At 49.6% G+C, this 12,383-nt stretch overlaps 1 protein-coding gene across 1 annotated transcript in view; it reads right to left on the bottom strand.

Moving 5' to 3' along the window:
- CRACR2A (calcium release activated channel regulator 2A) overlaps positions 1-4,921 on the bottom strand; it is a 131,596-nt gene extending 126,675 nt beyond the window's left edge. The window contains exon 1 of the mRNA XM_025402662.1: positions 4,727-4,921. The gene's annotated coding sequence lies outside the window, so the exon portion shown is untranslated. The remainder of the gene's footprint in view (positions 1-4,726) is intronic.
- Positions 4,922-12,383: the final 7,462 nt, after the last annotated feature.

Here is a 12,383-nt window from a genome sequence, read left to right as displayed (position 1 = left end):
AGCTCTATTGTGTGAATGAGGGAGCTTCAGCACAGATGGGGTGCAGACAGAGGCCCTTGGAATCTGAACCACAGGGGAAGCTTGCCTGCTCCTACCTCCCTGCATCTTCTAGAAACACATGGAGCATCACCCAGAGTCAGACTCCACCCACCATAGAGCCTGCTGCCCTATAAATGCCTCCCTTGGCCAGCCCCATCCAGGATATGTCAACAGACAAGGGAAGAAAGTGTCTTGCTGGCATTCTGAGAAAGCCAGGGCTGGGAGCCAAAACACACTGACGAGGGGCATGCACTGTCTCCTGAAGAATCTGTCACAAAAGAAAATTCTATAGCCCTCAAGCTGGAAGAGGCCCTGGAGATAACTTTGTCATCACAGGGTGGCACCCTCTAGTAGCCCCAGGCAGATGAGGTCCTAGAGGAACCCGTCCCTAACACTGAACTTCAGGAGGTCCTTCCTGTATCTAACTCAGCCTTCAGTGAAAGGGCAGAGCAGTTACAAGGCAAGGATGACTGAGAACTCCAAGACCTGAGGCCAAGACTCAGCACTGTGTCCAAGGTGTGGAGCCTGTAGAGGACGAACCCGACTGAAGGTTGTCCTCCCCCTCACCTCAGCCTGACCGCAAACTTGTTTATGTCATCCGGATGACATCATGCTAACTTGACCAGTTAGAGCAGCTGTGAGGGGAAACAGACCCCAAAGGTCCCTCTGCTGAGTCCTGTGAGGGGAAGGGGGTGTCTTCGTGTGGATGCTGTTGGTGAGTAGAGAGCCAGTGGAGCATGACGCTTATGGTGCAGGCTCTGAAACAGCCAAGCTGCCTGAGTTCAAATCCTGCCTCAACCGTGTACTGGCATGATACTGTGCCTCTCTCTTCCTCAGTTAACTTCTGTATAAAATGGGCACGATGGCAGTGCCTAGCCAATTGGGTTGCAGTGAGGCTTCCACAAGGGAATACACGGACAGCCCTTGGGCTGTGCTTGGCACTTTCTGTGCATTGCTGTTGTGAAGGTGACCAGTTTGCCTGGGACATCCTGGCTATGCTTGTGGTCCCAGCATTGCTATGAATATTCCCCCTTTTATTCCCGGCAGTGCCCGAGGTTGGATGATGTATTATAAGAGTGACTCCCTTTGGCTTCTTCATGTCCACCTGGTTATCTCCCTGCTTCATGCTGCCTCTGAGTACTGGGGAGCCAGGTTCCCAAAATACAGGTCCCCAAGTAGGCTCTGCCCATGCCACTGACGTGTCTGCCGCACAAACTCAGCTTTTCCTCTTTTCCTTTTTCTCTGCACTTTGTCTCTCCTCCTTCCTCAATCCTTACAGCCATCCTCTCCTTTCCTGCTTCCCTGCCCGTGCCTTAGGATTCTGGTGGTGCACACAGGTACCATCTGGATTTATTGGGACTTCCCCCTGACCCTGTACTTGGATGGAACCCTTTACAGCTCTAACTAAACTGTGCTTTATCAAATTTCTCTCACAGGAAAGAAAGCAATTTGAAAAGGCAAAGAAATGACCAACAGATGGATGAGTGGAACAATGTGCTGGTTTTTGTTGTTGTTGCTGTTTCTTGTGTGTGTGTGTGTGTGTGTGTGTGTGTGTTGTGTTGGTAGGAACGAAAAGTGTACCAGTTTGAAATGGTCCGTTGACCTGTCTATAACACTGTCCCCTGGGCTTTTAAAAAAAAATTTTTTTTATTATTATTATTTTGAGATGGAGTCTTGCTCTTGTCACTCAGGCTGGAGTGACAATGGCACGATCTCAGCTCACTGCAACTTCCGCCTTCTGGGTTCAACCAATTCTCCTGCCTTGGTCTCCTGAATAGCTGGGCTTACAGGTGCCTGCCACCATGCCCAGCTGATTTTTGTATTTTTAGTAGAAATGAGGTTTCACCATGTTGGCCAGGCTGGTCTTGAACTTCTGACCTCTGGTGATCCACCCAGCCTCGGCCTCCAAAGTGCTGGGATTACAGGTGTGAGCCACCACGCCCGGCCCCCAGGGCTATTTTATAGGAAACCCTGGAGGCTCCTCTGCAAGACAGCAGCCTCCCTGTGTGTCAGTGGAGAAAGCAAAACCTCTGGAGCCCAAGGGCCTGGGCCCATTTCTGCCACTCACTAACAGCTGACAAAGGACCATGATTTCGCAAAGACTCAGTTTCTCCATCCGTAATATAGGGCAGACTTGCCTCTAGAACACCATGATTCTATGACATTGTAAAAGGCCCTGGACCTGCTCTTAGGATCCTGAATTCTGCAATATTCTGCAATACTGGCAATTGCATCTTTTAGCTCTTCTCTAGGGGAACATACGAGGGAACCAGGGCCTTGGAAAATATAAAATCTGAACTAATTCTCACCTAAAGTATCATGGCAAGTGCCTGAGTCCTCTGTGCATTGCAACAGAATAGACATTATTTTGTGTGGAAGAAAAGCAGGAGTGATGTGAACTCAGTGGGTGATTAGCCAGTCCCTGAGGAATCCCTCACTAGCTCTCCTCCAGCCTAACTTCTCTCAGTTGCATTGCCAGTACCCAGGCAGCTTGCAGGTTCAACCCTCCTTCCCCACAACAGGTTCAGCAAATTATTGCGACAAGGAGCCCCAAGGCAGAATGGATGGCTACTGTGGCCACTGCCGCAGTGCTGGGGCCTGCCTTCTGCAGGCTCACCACAGGCTGACACATCTCCAATCACTCCCCACACCTGGGATTCCATCTCCATCAGTGGCATTACCAACCACTCCAACTCTGGAACTCAAATCGCCATCATCTTGGTCTCTTCTGCTCTAGTCCCTGACATTTATTCAGTTACCAGATTGCATCTACTCCATTGTTCTCTGGGTTAAAATCCCCATCCCACCACTTATTTGCTATATGACCTTGGATAAACCACTTAACCTCTCTCTCAGTTTCCTCCTCTACAATATGGAACGATCATAGCAATCTCCTCATGAGGCTGTCAGGAGGAATCAATGAGATTAAACATGAAAATCTCCTACCACAGGCCCCGGCACATAGCAGATGACTTTTCCCCCACCCCCAAGACTTTTAGCCCCTTCCTGTCCATTCCCACCAGCCCTGTTCAACCCCTCATGGTCACTGCAACGGGCTTCTTCCCAGGTTCTGTTCCCAAAGCTTCCTCCACTGCAGGACATCCCATACCCAGCTGCAGATGACATGTTCTTCTGAACCCAGCATCAAAAACACCACTTCCCTTCTTAGAAAGCATCCAAACATCCCTAGGCTTAATAACGAGGCGAACACTCCAAGCCTCTGCCATCTCTCCCAGGCAGCACTCCTTACCGAACTGTCCACCACATTCTTCCTCGCTCCTCAGGTACATCCCACCTTCACGGCTTTGCTCAGCCGTCCTTCCCCAAGATGCCCAGACCCAGACTCCTGTTCAAGGCCCGGCCTCAGTGCCACCTCCAGGACGCCCTCTGTGAGTCACTCCTTCCAGAAGTAACCTCCTTCCTCCAGACTCCCTCTACATGCTTTACAGTATAGAACCGAGAGGTGACAGGACCTCGGAAGCCATACATGAAGCCCCTCACTTATCACTCAAAAACTATGCATAAAGTTGCTCTTATGGACAAATACTATCCCATAAGGTTGTGCATGTTAATTTCACCTGAAAAGGGGCATGAACCCTGGACCCTCCAACAAAAATGCTGATTCCAAGTGGAGCAAGCTGCCCTGACTTCATATCCCTATGCCCACATCCTTGATAAAAAGACTCTTCGGTACATGCTGTTTTCTTCCAGAGACAAGGAACTCACCATCTCACGAGTTAGGTTCTTCCTCCTGACCTCTGACCACCCTGGGGACTCCCACGGACTGACCCTTTCTGTCCTCTAGAGTCACACGGAAGGAATTCCTTTGAGACTCCTGGTGTCCTCCACAGAGCCAAACAGGGCAAGTTCCCAAGCACACCTTGTAAGCAGATGAATGAACTCAGAGGGCTTTCCCACGTGGCAGGGCACATTCACTGCATCCAGGGCATGCATGGGTGCACAGACACACACACACACACACACCACGAGCACGCACGGGCGCGTGTACACACACACACACACCACGAGCACGCACGGGCGCGTGTACACACACACACACACACACACACACACGGGCAGAGTCAGCACAGGGCCGCTGAGCCACACAGCCAGACCAGCACACGCTGGGGCCAGGGCGGAAGCCAAGCCTCAGCAGCCGCCCACTTCCTGACCGCCTTCCTTTGCTCTGGGAGGTTCTCTCTCTCTGTGTCTGTCTGTCTGTCTGTCTCGGTTCTTTGTTTCTACACATGGCAAGAGTTGTGGGTGCTGCCTGTGTGGCCAGGGCTCCTAGTAGCATTGACCTGCAAGGTAGGAGTTTTGGTTCTTAGGCCTGAGACCTTGGTCAAGTCACTCTACCCTTCTGAGCCTCAGTTTCCTCATCTGTGAAATGAAGAGGCTGGATGAGGCTGGAGGGTTCCTAAGGTCCCTTCCTGACCAAAACCCTAGGGCTTCTCGGCTCCCCTCCAGTCCCGTTACCGAGTGACAGCGAGGGGAGCAAGGGCCAGGCCAGGCCTGGGGGTGGCAGGGGAGCCAGCTGTTCCCACCCAAGGGCACACAGCCTCCAGCCAGGCCCTCTGCGAACTCCATGCGCTGCACACACGCGCTCACACTTCGCAGCCGGAGAAGCAGGCAGGAAGCGCCGCGCCCCGGGTGCCCACCCTCAACCCTCAACCTTCCTCCACGTTACCTTGAGCGTGTACGCTTCCCGCGGACCTGCCCGCGCGCCCGCTCGGCTCCCAGCTGTCAAGCAGACGCCTGCCCCGCCGCCCGCTCCGCCCGACTCTTTCCGCCCGGATCCGCGCGGCTGGACCAGTCCCCCAGCGGAGCTCAAGGGGAAGCGGCGCCCCCTGGGCGCCCTCCTGGACGTGCGCGCGCCGAGCGGCGGGTCCGGGCCTGCAGGCGCGACCTGAGACTGCCAGGGAGTGGCGAGGGCGGGGCCCCTGCCGATTTAGCCTGCCTGACTGGTCGGGCTTCCCCGGCCCCTCTGCCCCCTAGGCCCCCTAGGCTCCTTGCCCCGATTCAGGTTCCCAAGGAGGGGCATCAGTCTGGCCCTTGCTGACTCACTGGAGAGGTGGTGTCTAGGAATGCACCCCGAAAACCCGCTAACGGCCTGGCGTCACTCCAGCTGTTATCTCTGGGAACAGAAACTAAAAGGGGATCTTATTCTTTATACTTTTCTGAACCTTCTGTCTATTCTACTGTGGGCATGAATCGTTAAAAAACAAAACACCAAAAACCCAAAGCCCAATACCTATTTGTTAATAAAGCACTAAGTAAATCTTCAAAGGCCTCCCAAGGTGTTCAGGCCGCGGGATAACCCCTCAGCCTAGTGCACAAGGCAAGGCCCACCCTGCCCACTGTGGCCACAACCTAATTTTCGAGCCTCACCCTCTCTCCCTCACACACACACAACACTTGCTCTGGACACACTGGCTGTTGCCAAACACCAGCTGTTCTTCACGGCTGCTGGGAGTTCTTGCTTTTTGCCTGGAGCACCCTCCCCTTTCATCTCTGCCTGTTGAAATCCTACTCATCCATCCAGGCCCCTCTGAAATGTCACCTTTTTTGGAGAACCCTTCCCCAGACACTGCCCCTGCAGAGTGCCCCAGTTCTTTCTGGTAAGCCCATGGTTCTAGTGCTGGTTTATGTAGCATCCCCCTCTCACACACACTAAGCCCTCTTCCAAGGTGGAGAGAAACAAATGAGCACTTACTGAGCAGCTGTTATAAATTGCTCTGTGGAGTCCTTTCTTCTCCTTGCAGCCCAGCCAACCACTAGCCCACAACCTCCCTCCACCCCACCAGAGTTTCAGAAGGCTGTCAGGGTTCTGAGGCCTGCCCTCTGGTGTGTCCCCACTGTGTGCCTTGGCTTTTCCAGCTCTGTCCTGGGTAGGCTTCCCTGTATCAGCCTCCAAGTTCTGCAAGCCGGTGGCTTGCCCTTCTCTCAGTCCTATGTGAGGAAAGAAGGACCTTTCATTATCAGAATGGGAGAAGTGGAAGGGACCTCAGAGATTATCCAACGCAAAGCCTGCCCACCCATTTTACAGAGGAGAAAACTGTGACCAGAGAAATAAAGTCAGAGGTATCGGAGGTACCTACCATTGTTATTGTTGTTTTTAATACTGTTAATACTTGCAGGTTTAGATCGCCTTTCACTTCCAAAGCAATGTGTTGTCACTCATTTGCCCCTCACACTCTCAGAGGTATTATAGTGGTTAGTGCACAGACTCTGGAGGCCAAAGCCCTGGGTTCAAATCTCAGTGCTCCAACTTGCCAGCTACATCCTTGGCAAGTTACTGGAACTTTCTCCACATTTCTCAGTACAATGTGGATAGTAACAGCTCCTGCATCATGGGGTGTTCTATGAATCGAAATAAATGTGTATCTTTAAAGGGCTTAGAATAGTAGCAGGTGCATTAAAAATGTCAAATGTATTTGCTCTTATCAAATTTTTGTTATTGTTAATTGTATCACTTTGCAGTTAGAATAACAGAGGCTCAGAAAGGCTGAGACTCATCCAAAAAATTGCTGCTTTGGGGATGGTTTCTCACCAGACTCCATGCAGTCGTCTTTGTCTCTGACACCGTTCTGCTTCCTGTACCCTTATGTCTGAGTCTAACCACCTATTTAATAGGGAAGAAAAGCAACTGTCCTTTAGCCCACCTCAGAACACGTAGACATTTCATGGTACAAACACTAACCACATCTTCTGGTTTCTATGGGGATGTCTCTGATTTGCTGGCATTTTCTTTAACAGAACAACACACCTCACGGTGTCCTTCAGAATCACAGAGCCATTACATTAATTGCTGCAAGTTGAGCTTGTACATTTGTGCCTCTTTTACTCTTGGTGCATGGCAGAAAAGCGACGGGGAAAAGATGGTTCTTCCCATGTATGGATGTAGGAAACTGAGGCACAGTTGATATTCACTGATTGGCCCCAGGCTATGGAGCTAGCCTGGACCGTGGGAAGGATGAGGATCTCCACTTCCTCTTTCCCCATGGCTACACTGCTTTCCTGATTCAGTGTTGCAGGAGAAACCCAAACTCATTTATTCAGTGAGGATTTATTGAGCACTCTCTAGGTGATGAATAAGACCTAGGCAAGGCCAGCTTCCTGGGCATGTGACCTATGAACTCACATAGGCCAGAGGTCCCCAACCTTTTTGGAACCAGGAACCTGTTTCATGGAAGACAATTTTTCCATGGACCGGGGATGGGAGTGGGGGGTGAGAATGGTTTCAGGATGAAACTGTTCCACCTCAGATCATCAGGCATTAGTTAGATTCTCATAAGGAGTGTGCAAACGAGATCCCTCACATGCACAGTTCACAATAGGGTTCACAGACCAGTACCCCATTACCGGTTCGTGGCCTAGGGGTTGGCGACCCTTGACATAGGCCACTCACTTAGAAGGGCTTCATACATAGTTTAGTGCTCTCCTGTCACGTGCTTGAAATTCTTAATTTTTGAACAAAGGGCCATATAAATTGTATTTTACACTGGACCCTTCAAGTTGTACAGCTGGTCTGGACCGAGGCGCTTCCCTAGGAGCTCTCTGTCACAGGAAATCAGCCAGGGAATTGACAATTGCAGTTCGGTACGATGGTGGCTGTGACAGAGACAGTAGCCATGAAAGAAGGACAGGACGTTGGCCAGTGTTGAGCTCACTTGGGTCATGCTCCCCAGCTGTGCAGCCTGCCCAGCCGCCAGTGACTTACCACTGTGCTCCTTGCTGGGAGAATGGCCTTGGTTTAGCACCAGGGCCTGCAGCCCCAGACAGCAGCTGCAAACCCTGCCACCCTAGGAGGCCACCGCTAAGTCATGTCAACACCAGGAAATGTGTGCCACTGGGGCCCTAAGCTGTTATGTCCTCCAACCCATACTCCCTGATCACCAGACTGCCAGTGGACTCTAGTTTCCTCTGCCTGCCCAGACCCAGTCAACTTCCAGAAAAGGGCACATAAAGTCATCCACAGTGAAAAGCAATTGGCAGACAAAACCTAATGGGCTATTCATCCAAAGGACACTTGGGTTTTATTAGAGGTATTCTGGTGTCCTCCTGGCCTGCATTCTGACATGTAAGAAGCATCTAAGTCATGATAGTTGAGTGAACATACAAAAGGTAAATACATACGGCAAAGCCTGGATTGGAATTGGCAGTTTGAAGGTCATTGGCCCAAGAACAGGGTATTTTTTGGTTGTGTTCTGTTTTCTTTTTCTTTCTCTCTCTCTTTTTTTTTTTTTTTTTGGATGAGTTGCTGGAAGCCCTAACACAATGGTTTGGGAATAAATGGAAGTGAGGAATGGAGAAGTAAGGAGGTACCACTCTCAAGGAGGCTGGCAGTAGAGGGGACAAATAGTGTGAGAGAGGAACAGAAGAACCAAGCAGGAGACTGGAAGAGGTTTATAGACGAGGTTGAGAATCTGATGAAGAGAGAAAGAATGAAGAGTGAGGAAGGGTCAATGGCCCTGGTATAAGAAGAGGCAGGAAGGACTGGCGAGCACAAGGGCTTAGGAGGAGCCCGTAAGTCTCAGAAGCAGGGGGAGGAGGTAAAGATGAGTGAGGATGGCAGCAAGGCGGAGGGAGGAAAATAGATGCAGAGCTCCCAGATCATGGTCCCTGTTTCCTCTATGAACCAAGAAAATAGGTAATGGCTGGAGGGTCTGGGCTGACCGGTGGAGTAAGTAACATTTAGATGCTTGTGCTGTGAGTTGCTGCCTCCTCTGGGGTGGGGCAGGGAAGAGCCAGTGTCAGGGGTGAGTGGAGTAGAAAATCGACTTGAAGGGCACAGGGACACTTCCAAGGAAGCGAGGTACCCTCTTCCAGAGTCACCTTGATGCTCTGTCACATCCTTTCTCCTAGCATCTGTAACTTCTTTGTTTTTTCTTATTCACTTGCTGCTTTCAACTCTAACTTAAGCCCAGTTCCTATTATTGGCCCCCTTAGAGGAACAGTGAAAACATTCATTGTTCTAATACAGAAATCCCTCTGCTGTTCCTTCTTCCTTATTATGAATGGCAACAGTTACAGAGCTTCCAACAGGTGGAGGCCAAAAACCAAACAGACTTTTCAATGTTGACTCTCTCGGGCTGCATACAGAATGGCAGCTCTGCCCCACCGCCCGGAGCCTCGCCAACAAAGGCCAAATCAAACAGCGGCCCGGAACAGAGGGCTAGCAAGCGCTACAGAGCCAGCAAACACCAGAGGGAAATCACCCTGGATCCATATCTTCCATCCTTTGCCTCTGTGATCATGTTTGGGGAGGAGACATCTATGAGATTGCAGGAGCCAATTCAGGCTACATGCTTATAGCTGCAATGGAAAAATTAGGCTAGAATTCAGGGCCTCCCTGAGGATATTTCTGAAAATCATGTACTTCCTTTAAGGGATTTACAAATCTGGAGTCCTTCCAAAACAGGACAAGTAAGACATGAGCAGGAAGTTTCTACTCTCCATCCAGCAGCCAAGAATAGACTTCGTCATTCAGATGGGGCCACAGAGGTACAGACCTGAGAGAGCTGGAAGTCATACAGCCAATCGCATGTATTACCGATGAGGTAACTATGGCTCAGGGTGACTTGACCTATAAGCCGCAAGCTTGTGGGTGACCACTGCACGCCCTGAATGGAGGATTTAATTCCATCCCCCTGCCCCACAAGTGGCCTCTGAGAGACAGCGTACCTGATGCCACCTTATGTGGGATTGTTGTGCTGTCACAAATTTCTGAATCCCCTATTTGTGGAACAGAGAAATCAAAGCCACCAGATATTCAAGGGTATCCACTAAAGAAGCCACATTGTTACTTCAGCTAAAAATAACCTAAAGGCCTAACAGTGAATTATCATTTATCTAATCATCTGGGAATGATGAAATTAATGTTTCGTATCTACTATTTTACAGTTATAAATTGCTTAGAAAGTATAGATATTTTTCCTGCATAATTCCGCTTTCCCATGAGTGCACATGCATACACACAAGACCCAACCACAGTATCTTGACCATGAATATAATAAATAAGGAAATAACAAATGTAGTCAGGTGAAGCAAGGGGTTCTGTTAGCATAAGAATGTTCTAGGCCTAGTGTTTGGTGGAGCCAACCAGCTCCTACAAGCCAGTGAAAACTAAGGAAAGTGCCTGGCAGTTTCATTATGGAGTGCTTTCCAATAACCTAATTCCTCCACCATCAAAAGTTGGTCAGGGAACATCACCATTTTTAGAAAGATGCTTTGTTTTGATAAAACAACCCTTCTGTATTAGTCTGTTCTCATGCTGCTGATAAACACTTACCTGAGACTGGGTAATTTATAAAGGAAAAGAGGTTTAGTGGACTCACAGTTCCATGTGGCAGGGGAGGCCTCACAATCATGGCGGAAGGCAAAAGGCACGTCTTATATGGTGGCAGATAAGAGAGAGCTTGGGCAGGGAAACTGCCCGTTATCAAACCATCAAATCTTGTGAGATGTATTCACTATCATGAGAACAGCACAGGAAAGACCTGCCCCCATGATTCAATTACCTTCCACCAGGTGCCTCCCATGACACATGGGAATTGTGGGAGCTACAATTCAATATGAGATTTGAGTGGGGTCACAGTCAAACCGTATCACCTTCTAAGCTTATGTCTCACTACTTACCCAAAAATAGGCTGTAAAGAGCCCAGCATTTGCTTTCTAGCAACTGCTGTTGTCATACTACCATTGCTTTCCCTGCCTGCAGGGCCCTCCATGCATCTCTGTTTAAAGTCTAAAGCCGGATCCAGCTCTCATGCTGCCTTCTGCAGAAAGACACCTCTGGTGTTTCTCAGCCAGAGGAGCCTCCCCACCTCTCGACTCCTGGCCACTTCTCTTAAAAACATGACCAATGATGCCAAAAGTCTAATTTATGTGTAGAGTTGGTGGTGTAGAGTAGAAGGGGATTGAGAGGTAGAGACTAAGTAACTACTTAGCTTTGAACATGTCAGGAAGTTTCTCTGTTCTTCAGCTTCCTAATCTGTAAAATGTAGTTAGGGACAGGACCTACCTGATGAGGTGGTTGCGAGAAGTAAATGAAATAATTCAGCCGGGCGCAGTGGCTCACGCCTGTAATCCCAGCACTTTGGGAGGCCAAGACGGGCAGATCACGAGGTCAGGAGATCGAGACCATCCTGGCTAACACGGTGAAACCCTGTCTCTACTAAAAATACAAAAAATTAGCCGGGCGTGGTGGCGGGCGCCTGTGGTCCCAGCTACACGGGAGGGTGAGGAGGGAGAATGGCATGAACCCGGGGGGCAGAGCTTGCAGTGAGTGGAGATTGCGCCACTGCACTCCAGCCTGGGAGACAGAGCGAGACTCCATCTCAAAAAAAAAAAAAAAGAAATAATTCATGTAAAAAGCAACTAGTACAGTGCCTGGTACATAGTCAAGGCTTACAATGTCAGGAAAGAAAAATGGAAGGGAGGGAGGGAGGGAGGAGGGGAAGAGGGAAAAGCAAAGCAAAGAGAATGAGACCAGGCTGGGCAACACAGTGACACCCCATCTCTACAAAAAGTTATAAATTAAAAAAAAATATTAGCCAGGCACGGTGGCTGATATGGTTGGATTTGTGTCCCTGCCCACATCTCATGTCGACTTGTAATCCCTAATGTTGGAGGAGGGGACTGGTGGAAGGTGACTGGATCATGGGGGAAGATTTTCCCCCTTGCTGTTCTCGTGATAGTGAGTGAGTTCTCGCAAGATCTGGTTGTTTAAAAGTTGATATGGTTTGGTTGTGTCCCCACTCAAATCTCAACTTGAACTGTATCTCCCAGAATTCCCACATGTTGTGGGAGGCACCCGGGGGAGGTAGTTGAATCATGAGGGCCAGTGTTTCCCGTGCTATTATCATGATAGTAAGTCTCACAAGATCTGATGGGTTTATCAGGGGTTTCCGCTTTTGCTTCTCTCTCATTTTCTCCTGCCACACCATGTAAGAAGTGCCTTTCACCTCCCACCATGATTCTGAGGCCTCCCTAGCCACGTGGAACTGTAACTCCAATTAAACCTCTTTCTTTTCCCAGTCTCGGGTATGTCTTATCAGCAGCATGAAAATGGACGAATAAAACAGTGTATAGCACTTCCCTTTTTGCTCTTCCTCATGCTCCAGCCATGTAGGATGTGCCTATTCCACCTTCACCTTGTGTCATGATTGTAAATTTCCTGAGGTCTCCCCAGCCATGCTTCCTGGAACCATGAGCCAATTAAATCTCTTTTCTTTATAAATTACCCAGTCTCAGGTAGTTCTTTATAACCACGTGAGAATGGACTAATACAGTGGCACACACCTGTGGTGAGCTATGATAATGCCACTGCACTCCAACCTAGG

The sequence above is a fragment of the Theropithecus gelada genome, chromosome 11 (genome assembly GCF_003255815.1).
Source record: "Theropithecus gelada isolate Dixy chromosome 11, Tgel_1.0, whole genome shotgun sequence".
Lineage (NCBI taxonomy): Eukaryota > Metazoa > Chordata > Mammalia > Primates > Cercopithecidae > Theropithecus > Theropithecus gelada.
Note: the sequence above shows the minus strand (reverse complement) of the source record. Positions and strands in the feature narration are given on the sequence as shown.